The sequence below is a fragment of the Cetorhinus maximus genome, chromosome 13 (assembly GCF_964194155.1).
Source record: "Cetorhinus maximus chromosome 13, sCetMax3.hap1.1, whole genome shotgun sequence".
NCBI lineage: Eukaryota > Metazoa > Chordata > Chondrichthyes > Lamniformes > Cetorhinidae > Cetorhinus > Cetorhinus maximus.
Window position 1 is genome coordinate 28,699,142 of NC_135891.1, and position 11,251 is coordinate 28,710,392.

Here is an 11,251-nt window from a genome sequence, read left to right on the forward strand (position 1 = left end):
TAAACATGGGGAAGCTTAGAAAACATAGGTGTCAAGGGAACGTTTGCATTTTGAAATAAACAAGACTAGACTGTTTTCAAAGGAAGGGTGAAATGTATCACTTAGCCAGGTGAAGTTTAGAAGCAGTATATTTATTTTTCCTAAAGATTACTGGTAAAACTTAGTGCCAAGAGAGGGTTTTATTATCGGGGAGATAAAGTCCAAAGACATAGTGAAACAATGGATATTTGCATTCAAAGAGGAAGATATGTATAAAGAAGAGAAGACTGTTTCGCAAGGGAAGGCATTTTTAAGATCTGCGTGTGAAAAGCCTTCAGCATCTCTGCCTCAAGCTGCTGTCTTCAAAGGATTGAAATTAAGAAAATTCACTTAGAAGTCGACTTGTTCAGGGTATCATATTTCTTTAAAAACAAAAAGCTAAAAGCTACTGCGGATGCTGGAAATCCAAAACAAAAACAGAATTACCTGGAAAAACTCAGCAGGTCTGGCAGCATCGGTGGAGAAGAAATCAGTTAATGTTTCGAGTCCTCATGACCCTTCAGCAGTTCTGCCGAAGGGTCATGAGGACTCGAAACGTTAACTGATTTCTTCTCCACCGATGCTGCCAGACCTGCTGAGTTTTTCCAGGTAATTCTGTTTTTGTATCATATTTCTTTGCCTGGGTCTTTTAAAATCTGTGGGGAGGATTTTTCCCTCATCGTGTGGGCTCAGCAGGAATAGGTGGGGGCGGTTGGGAAGCCGACTGCCGCCTCCAATTGGGGCTGGACCGCAATTTCACGCTGGCCCACCAAGCATGAAACGTGAGTGGCAGCGCTCAGCACTGCCTGTGTGGGTGGGGGGGGAGAAGGGCGAGCGTTAACCTCGCACATGTGCACGGGTGCGCCCTGGAAAAGCTCCTTGAGGCACAGAGCTGTCTCTTTTACCCAGGGGGTGGTGACAGTCTGGAATGCACTGCCTGGGAGGGTGGTGGAGGCAGGTTGCCTCACATCCTTTAAAAAGTACCTGGATGAGCACTTGGCACATCATAACATTCAAGGCTATGGGCCAAGTGCTGGTAAATGGGATTAGGTAGGTAGGTCAGGGTTTCTCACGTGTCGGTGTAGACTCGATGGGCCGAAGGGCCTCTTCTGCACTGTGTGATTCTGTGATTCTGTGAGATGAACAGTTTAACACATTAAAATAAAGATTTTTAAAACATTATAAAACATGTCCCCTCATGTGAATCTGTCACATGAGCAGGGACATGTTATAAATGAAATGTTAAAATTTTTATTTTATTTTTATTTGCTGTTGGAAACCTCATCTCGCCCGTGGATGAGGCTTCCTAAAAAATGCAAAGGCTGCTTGGCCTTTTCGCCTGCCCACCAACTGTAAGGTTGAACAGGTAGCAAAAGATTTCTTTCAATTATAACTTTAATGGCTTTAACAGGCCTTTTAATTGTTGGCGGGTGCCCTGCTGACTCCAGCGCGTGCCCGCTGACTGAAATATCGCACGAGTGCGCGATTACGTCAAGACGCTCACCCAATGTTATCGTGTGTAATGTTACGCTCGGTCGGGTTGGATGCGTGCCTGCCTGACGAGGCAAAAATCCTGGCATATGTTTCACTATTGCCTTAACGAAAATGTAACTGAAGTTAGATTGAGTAGTGGATTTAGAAGTTATCATAATTGTAATTTGTAGATCTCTGTGTGTATTTAAAATAATTTCTCTTATTAATAAATGTTTAATATAGTTTTATAAACGCCTATAAGACTTGGTGGTCTTATTAATACTGAATTCAAGGTAAACATCTCGAAATTTATACAAATTGAAAATTTGTTGCAACAGTTGTTTCAGGCTTCCCTCTGGGATCTGAACAGCTCAGCATTTACCATCGGCAGTGTCATAACACAGATGCTTCGAGAGGAACAGAGGGAATCTGGTAGTGCAGGGATAAAGGTATATAGATCCATATATGCTAATACTGACCGAGAGTACCTTAACTCTGTAAATGTTAATTCAGTTTCCTCTCACCATTGGGCTTAGTAACTTGTGTAAAATTATTCATATGATTGGCAGTCAATCAGGTAATGAAATTAACCCAGAAATGAAGTAAGTGAAAGTGGATTCTAATTGTTTAAGTTGGTCATTATTTAACAAGTTCTCTTCACATTAATGTTGACTGCTTCATTTTCAAGAAATAGTTTTAATATCTTACATTCTGTTGCATCTCCAACTCTGCACCTTGTAGAATAGACTAACATATTCCCATTTGGTGACTTCTATCCACATTTTATCAAGAAAATTTTATCTTTAACTTTCTCACTTCATACAGTCACTTTTCAAATCCATGGGGAGAATTTTCTCCCCGTCTGGCAGGCCGGTCGGGAGTGGGTGCGGGCAGGTGCGGAGCAGATCGCCGCCAGTGATGGGCTGCGCACCGCCATTTTACGTGGGCGGGCCAATTAAGGCCCGCCCAACGTGACACGTGCCTGAAAGCACTCAGTGCCACCTGTGCGGGTGGGAGGAGGAAGGCAAGTCGGGGCCTGCGCTCTTTTGCACATGGCCGTGAAAGAGCGCAGAAACCTCCCTGAGGCACAGAGCTGCCTCAGGGAGATTAATTTCATTATCAAAAATTGAAAAAAAGAATAAATAAAATTATTCTGACATGTCCCCTCATGTGACATTGTCACATGAGCTGGGACATGTTTATTAATTTTCTTGAAACATTTTATTGAATTAATAAACCCTTTATGAAACCTCATCCTGCCCATGGATGAGGTTCCATGAAAAATACGAAGGCCGCCTGAGCTCTTTGCCTGCCCGCCAACCTTAAGGTTGGATGGGCAGCCCTGACAAGTACTGTAATTAGTTCATTAATGGCCATAACAGGCCTTCCGGTGCGCGCCAGCCGAACTGAAGGTCGGAATGATGCGCGGTGATGTCGGGATGCATGCCCGATGTCACCGCACGTCATTTTACGCGTCGGTGTGCGGGGCCAGAAGATTCTGCCCCATGTGACACATTGTCAAAAGGCAATTGTTACCTAATATTCAGCGGAAGGTCTTATCTGATAAACTTCCACAACTTTAATGATAGTAAATTGGTAACTAATACAGCTATTAAATATGTTGATTTTAAGAATGTTTTTGACAAGTTCCACATGAAAGTTTTCTGAGTAAAGAAAAATCCATGGGAATCCTAATGGGGCTGAATAAAATTTTGATTTAAATAGTAGGAAATGTAATAATGGATGTAAATGATTCACATGTAATTAAAGTGTACAGTATAAGTATGAAATGAGTGGAGCCCTCCCACTTGATTAAATGCCCCCACCCCTGCCTCCAAACTGGCAATGTTGAAGGGCATAAGATTCTGCCCAGGCAACAATTGCCCTCCCAATTTAGAGTCAGTTTTGAGAAAGTTCCTGGAATCTATCCTCAGGAATAGGATGAGCACTAAGACAAGTATCAGCTGATCAAAGAGAGCCAACATGGATTTGTGGATAGACCATGGGTGACTAGTCTAGTTGAATGTTTTGACAAGGTCACTAGCAGGATGGATAAGAGAATATCTATGGATATTGTCTGTATGGATTTCCAGGGTCACTTGGTAAGATTCTGTATAAGGGATTAGCAAAATTAAAAGCAGATAGAATTGGAGGTAACTTTGTGTCATAGGTTGGTCATTGATTGAAATGTGGAAGATAGAGATAAGGAATAAAAGGAAAGTACCTTAATTGGCACGATGTGACCACTGATGTTCCCCAGGGATCTGTCTCAGCTTTATATCTCAATGAGCCAGATGAAGGAATATCGAGCTGTATATCCCAGTTCGCAGATGACACTAAATTAGGAGTTGTGTAGATGGGAGAAGAATGTTACAAAAGGATATAAACAGTGTAAGTGAGTGGGCAAAATGTGGCAGATGGAGTTTACTGGGTAAGTGTGGCAGATGGACTTTAATGCAGGGAAGTATGAAGCCATCCACTTTGAAACAAATTTAAATATATTCCTAATAGTGAGAGACAAGGAACCATGGAGGAGCAAAGAAATTTAAGAAACCAGGAACATAAAACACTAAAGGTTAGTGGATAAGTACAAAAAGGAATCAAAAAGGTTATTGGGATGTTGGCCTTTATCTCAAGGGAGCTGGATTACAAAGAGAGGAAGCTATGCAGACAGCATCCAGAGTATTGTGTTCAGTTCTTATCTCAGGAAGAATTGGAGGCAGGTACCATATAGCTGCACCAGAATTATACCAGGACTTTAAGGGTTAAATTACAAACAAAGGTTGCAGAAACCTGGCTTGAACTCCTTTGAGTTTAGAATGTGGAATGTAGTGACATCAAGGTGTTTAAGTGATAAAAGGGATTTAGTAAGGTAGATATAAGAAAATTATTATCTCTGTATTCTGCTATATTTCGCATTGTTTCATTGTTGGAGAGTTGTAGAAGGGAACAAGAGTGGGATGGAGGGAAAAGGGGAAACAGGAGAGGGAACGGTCCCATTCACTTGCTGCTGCCTAAGCTCCCTCCTCCCTCCCCAGTCACACTGACACAGCCCTCATTCAAGATAACTCAATGTCACTAAAAGTAAAGTTCCAGTTCCCTGGGAGTGGCTCATGCTGTGGATGTGGATGACAGCTTGGTTTGACCTGGCAAAAGGCTGACTGACAGCTCCCACAGGCTTGCTCTGGCCTCATTACCTGTGGAGCCTCCCTTCTGTCCTTTCATTTTCTGTTTCTTCTTCTTGCCTCCCAAAAGACATCACAAATCATTCAATGTAGCTGAGAAACTTCTGCATGGTGGCCAACGGAATAGCCAAAATAACTGCTGCAGCTCCTCCAATCACAGGTTCCCTCTCTCCTGCCCTTGTTGTTCCTCCAATCTTGGTTCTGTCTCTAGAGGAGTGGCAAGAGCAGGATGGAGGAAACCTGTGATTGAAAGAGCTGGAGTAAAGACTAGAGTGAGCACTGAATGCACAATCTTGAGTCATTGGTTTCCCCAATGGCTTGCATTCAACAGGTCTTAGCAACTTGAAGGGAAGATGACATGAGAGTTTCAAAAGAGCAGTACTCTCGCACCTATAGATCTGTTCATACATTATAACTTGTTCATAATTGCTAGATGGCCTTTACAGACTAATCAGCAAGAGGGAGAGAGGAACAGACAGCTCCACGCAGAGCCACTGGGAAACCAGCTTGGCAAGCAAATCACCAGAAATCAAAGAACAAAAGGAAGAACTTGCATATTTCTAGCATGGGAGAGACAGAATCTGTGATTGGAGGTGCAGGTTTGTCTTTCCCCGGCCTGCTGCTCCTCCACTTGCAGCTCTGCTGTCAGTTCCCACTCTCAGCAACTGACAGTTTAACTGACAGTCAATGTTTTTTTTTGTTGCTGAGAGCAGAAAAGACCTTTGGGCAGCACTGTGGTAAACCAGCTTTAAAAAAAAACCTGAATTGTCAGTTTTACTGCAGTGACTACATATCAAGAATAGGTCATTGGCTGCAAAGTACTTTGGGATCTCCTATGGTCATGAAGACTACTTAAAGTGCACAAGATCTTTTCCATTCTGTAGAATGTGGAATATAATTATTTCATGCAAAGGATGAATAGAATCGGATTCTATTTTAGCAGCAATCTCAGAGCATAGAAAGATCAAATGGCTCCTGAGCAACAGAGTGAAATGATTGAACGACATAGCCCTCCACTGTTAGTGAGAAGCATTGGAGCTGTCAGGTGTCCTGATGAAATACAACTTTTAAGAGGCCAGAAGACAAAGGCTGAATGGTTTACAATTGTATCTATGTTTTCTTAATCAGTAAGTGTGAAGACTCTACTGCTTTTCACTATAATATATTTTCAATATCAACTATGCAACACAACTTCATCACAATATAGCAATATCTCAAATAAACTCATAAAAGCACCAAGATAGACTAAAATAATAGGTAAGTAGACAAATGGGACAAGATTGAAGTAAATGGCAAGATTGAAGACTCTTGGCAATCATGTGCTGTGTAAAACAAGTTATTGATCCACTATGAGACCATTACACACTCCTGGCCATTTCACCCCACAAAGGCTGCTCACAGTAAACTTCCATTAGCAACAAAAGAAACAGAGCTCCAGCCATGATTCCTTCCTCTGTTCGCAAGATAATTATGGATGACAAAGGCCATCTAGCTTAGTTCAGCTCATCTCATTCATCCAGAATTATCTTAAAAGTTGCCCCCTCACAGCATCCAATTTGCTTTGCGGTTTTCTCGCAGGCTTTCCAAAAAAAGCGTTTCGAACCATGAAGCTGCCCAAAGGACGGAAGCAGCAACTGTCAGTGAAATAACCTGAAAGGCCAGTTTTAAAAAACTGTCAGTTTTACTTTTTTTAAGCTGGTCTTTCAGGTTTGAAGTTCTGGCTGCTCATCCTGGAAAATGAAGAGACCTTCATTTACAACAACATGGCCTGGGGGCTATTTTGCACCATGTGTACCCCTCTCTCCTATGCCTTCCTGTTCCTATCAAGTTATATTGCAAGGATCTAAATTGTGTGACAATGGAAGAAGATTGCTTTTTGAATACTGATGCTACAGTACTGTTAACTGTAACTCTTATCTTTTGACAATATATTTCTAAAAGAATTGGTACCTGGTCCAAATACACCAAAGTGTTATGGAACACATAAATATCCTTACTAACAGTTATTTAAAGTTAAGTGGAAATAAAGTGGAATTGAATTATCTGCTATTAAATACATTCTACCAAATAATGGTATCTATATAGATAAAGTGGACCATTTATACTGAGAATAATGCATGCGAACATCCATCATTCTGTCCCATAGTGAATAGAAGTTGAATAGAATGGACACTGAACAAAGATTTCAGTGCAGCGTAAGTAATTTGGCAGTCTCTGTGATAAGATCCACCCAATAAATGCTACAAAGATAAGTCTTGAAGGATTAGAGATATCCCAATGTTATTTTCAAGTCTTTTTTGTAAAATGACCTTGACACAATTTACTGTCAGATACTTTTTTCATTTTAGCTAAAGTAACGGGGTAGAAATATAAACCTCTTTATCATTTTATACATTACTGACAATTTATGATTATGACTCTCCTGTAATGGTTTTGTGTCTTTTAAAGTCCCAAGATCTAATTGTTGTAAGTAAGGACATACTGAGACCAACAGACCATCACCTCTTAAAGACGTTTGGCAGGGTCAATTAGCAAGTAATTCCTTCTCTGTAGATTGACAGCTGGTTCAAATTGATGGTTTCTCCCCAAGAGCAAAGAAAAGCTAATAGGAAATTAATGGATTTCTTTCCTTTGTGATGCTTATTTCTCACATCTCGTGTAACACTTTGAAGTGATATGTCTGAAGTGAAACTACGAATGGATTACCTGTAGTTCGAACTGAGTGAAATGTTGAGTTGCTTTTGATGAAGGAAGGAAGGGGTTTGAGTGTTTTTAGCGTATAGTTTCACCTGCTGAGAGCACCAATCAGGAAATTGCGTGCACACAACCCATAATTTTGATAATTTTGGGAAATGGCCTGACTGCTTCATTTTCTTGATATGTGCTCCTAGCAGATGAGATATGCCTGGAGTGTGCAATCTATTTCAGTTTGCCTACAAACTTTTCAATGTTTTCTCAAAGAGTAAATGTTTTGATTAAGCAATCAGTCACATTCAGACTGTAGAAGCCAGTCACCCTTTAAGTTGGTGTTTACAAGTAAAAATTTTGCTGCTACATAAATGTTATTGTTATTCCTGTATTGGATTTCATGGCAGATTTTTGTAAGGAACCTTGCAAACCATCCAACATAGGAATTGCATTTTGGTTAGTTTATAAAGACTGGCAGCTCAGGTCTGTAAGGAAATTATCCACATTTTATATTGATGCAGCTTTAATAAACAAACTGCAGTTGTATGTATGGCCAAGAGGAAATAAGTAGCTTTAATTTTAAAAGGAGAACATTATTTATCAAAGTGCTATAAATTTGACATTAGTAACTTGAAATGTGTTATCATTTTAGGGCTACTAGATGGATATACCTGGTCTTTTTAGAAACTGCTTCAATTATCATATTAGTGAAGGCCATCTGGAAATTAAAGTCTGCTTTAAACCAGCAAATAAATGACAGTATAATTTATATTCAACAGTGTTAATGAACATGAAGTGAGTCAGAACAAGAAATCTTTAGTCCTCAACGTCAGCCTAGATTATTGTTATGTAAGTGAGATTTGTAAACCAGCAATAAGCTGCTAAGGTAGGTGTACTAAAAAATGATCCAATTTATTTATACTGCTTACTTTTTAGACTAATATTGTTTATATGATGGGTCATTAAGAATAAAATTAAAACTCAGTAAATGGATCATCAAATTAAATACATGTTCCATTCTGAATATCAATACTACATATGCAATATACTGAAAATTCACATTCCCTGTACAGCAAAATGTGCCTTCACATAATGAAGCACATGTTAGCTACTGGAGATGTGCCTATCCTGGGAATTACTTTGTGCTTGGAGTGCTTAGTATTGGTGATCATCAATTAAAGTATCTGGGATAGTCTCATAAATATATTGAAATGATAACATTTTCTTTATATTAATGATCTAAACAATATGGGTTATCTGCAATTTCAAAATAGTTTTCCCTACTGCAAGATTTCCTTTAGGTATGAAGGCTGGGAGATTTTAGTTCTCAGGTCTCATTTAGATCTGATTGGCTGTCCACATTTCATTCCAATGGCCCTCTAGAAATTACTTGAAGTGTGAATGTACGTCTTATAGGGAGATTGCATTTACTTCTGGCAGAACTGTTTCAGATATTTCTGCAAGGAAGAAACAAGTCACAATTAAGGCTACTCCAAGTTTTCTAACAAATTCCTGGAGGGATTGGTGGAAAATATAAGGGCAAGGAGGCCATATCCAGTAAGCCTGGAGAGAGATGGAAGAGACTGTAAATTCTGGGAGCAACATTCAGGAAGTGTTTTAATGAACTGATTAGAGCAGCAAGGGTGTGTACACCTCTAGATTTTTCCCTCTCTGCATTATACCTGGCAATAATCTTTCCAACCTTCCTCTAATACTTCCGTTTATTGCATTACATGCTTCTCCAGCACTCAGAAGGGGACAGTATAGCACATCTCATTCTCAATCCACAAACACACACACACACCTCTTATAAAAACAAAAAACTGCGGATGCTGGAAATCCAAAACAAAAACAGAAATACCTGGAAAAACTCAGCAGGTCTGGCAGCATCGGCGGAGAAGAGCAAAGTTGACGTTTCGAGTCCTCATGACCCTTCAACAGAACTAAGTAGAAACAGGAAAGGGGTGAAATATAAGCTGGTTTAAAGGGGTGGGGGGGGGAGAGAAGCGGAGGGGTGGTGGTTGTTGGGATAAGCAAGCAGTGATAGGAGGAGATAACCAAAAGATGTCACAGACAAAAGAACAAAGAGGTGTTGAAGGTGTTGATATTATCTAAGAGAATGTGCTAATTAAGAGTGGAGAGCAGGACACACACCTCTTGCTTGCTCTCTACACAACAACCACTAACAGCATTCTGTTCTCACATGGTAGCAATTGCAGAACAAAAGCTCCTCTAATGATTCCTTTCCATGTCACACTCCAGTTACTTTCTTCCCATTGAACACCTCTCCACCCCTGTTTGCAACTTACTTCTCAGACTCATCATGTGCACCTAAATAAACAAGCCAATCTGCTGGCAGCATTAGGATACCCAACATCCAGTTCCTAAGAGAAATGAAGCTGACAGGGTTTGAGATCTTTGACTAAGTAACAATGCAAAATTTTGGAGACACCAAAGCTGGGGGCTTAATGGAGCTGGGTATTTGCCTTTGTAATCTTCATTTAACTCAATTACAAATTCATCTAGCTTGACAATGTCACACTACATAGTGAAATTGGTCAACCTGTCAGGGCAAACTATTGTCGCTTTCTTGTTATTCTACATCCATTTCAGGAACTGGACTCCTCTCTCTCTCTCTCTCTCTTTCGAGGAGGAGGATATCCTCCAGGAGATACACCATCACATGTTCCATGCCCCTTAAACAATAGCAGAAGGACTGGCATCCCTGCTGGGTCAGACAGTGAGTTAGAGGGGTCTGCACTTGGTGAGTATCCAGCATAAGTAAGTAAGTAGTAGTAGGGACTAGTGGAAAGTATTGAAAGTCTAAAAGATGGCTCACCTGAGGGCAAACTTGCCATTGTGCTCTGCTGGGTAGGAAGAGATGATTCATGGCCCCAGTCTTTAAAAGACAATTGCATGATATATTGAAAGGTCTGCTCGATTGGTGTCCTATAGCAGGGTATCCACACCCTGGAGTCTTCCACGCAACCTTTATGGATGCTGTAGTTAGGACCTCGGCACCAGGAGTCTCACCAGTGTATGCAGCTTTGATAGAATCTCAAACTGCTGCCACCCAGACTCTGAGCTCTAATGTATCGTCTACCTTAGAGAAACTGGTGGACCACATTGATAGAGGCTGTGCAGCATCTCTTCAAGTCTGCTTTCCCACAGATCAGTGATGCTGATGAGATTCAGCACAGAACAGGTTTAAAAACTTTACATCTGCTATTCTACTCTAAGTATTTACACCCCATCTGGACCAACACTTTGTTTATACATGCCCCATTGTCACCCTCTTTTGCTTTGCACCACCATCCCTTTTTAAATTTTATTAAACCTAACCTTTATCCTATCACAAGCCTTTCCCTCTCATTCTTTCTCTGCCCATGTTTTCTGTGGCTATGTACTTGCTTAAAAGCAGTTCACATCCAACAGCTTCCAGCTCTGATGAATATTAACTGTTTCCCTCTCTGCAGATGCTGCATGACATGTTGAGTGTTTCTGGCAACAGATGGGGGATTATTTCAAACCTGAATCAATCACAATCTTTGCCTTCTTTGTTGAATGATATTGACTCTTTTTAGTCCTGTTACATTTCACCATTTCCTGCATTGCCCTGCCATTCCTAACCAGCAATTCATCTGATGCTCACTTTCATAATTTCTGTTTTGTGGAGTCTCCTAGACTGACACAACGGGTGGAATTTAGCTCCGGTGATAGGGATCCCACCCAGATCACTTATGTGGGGGAGGCCCAAATTTTTCAGCGGACTTTGAAGTTCCATTGCCAGGGCTGAAAGCAGATGGCAACCCCCCCACCCCTCCCCCCCCCCCCCGCCCCGCCCACGCCCGGCAGGTGACAGAACCCTGGGGCAGCATTTTGCCACC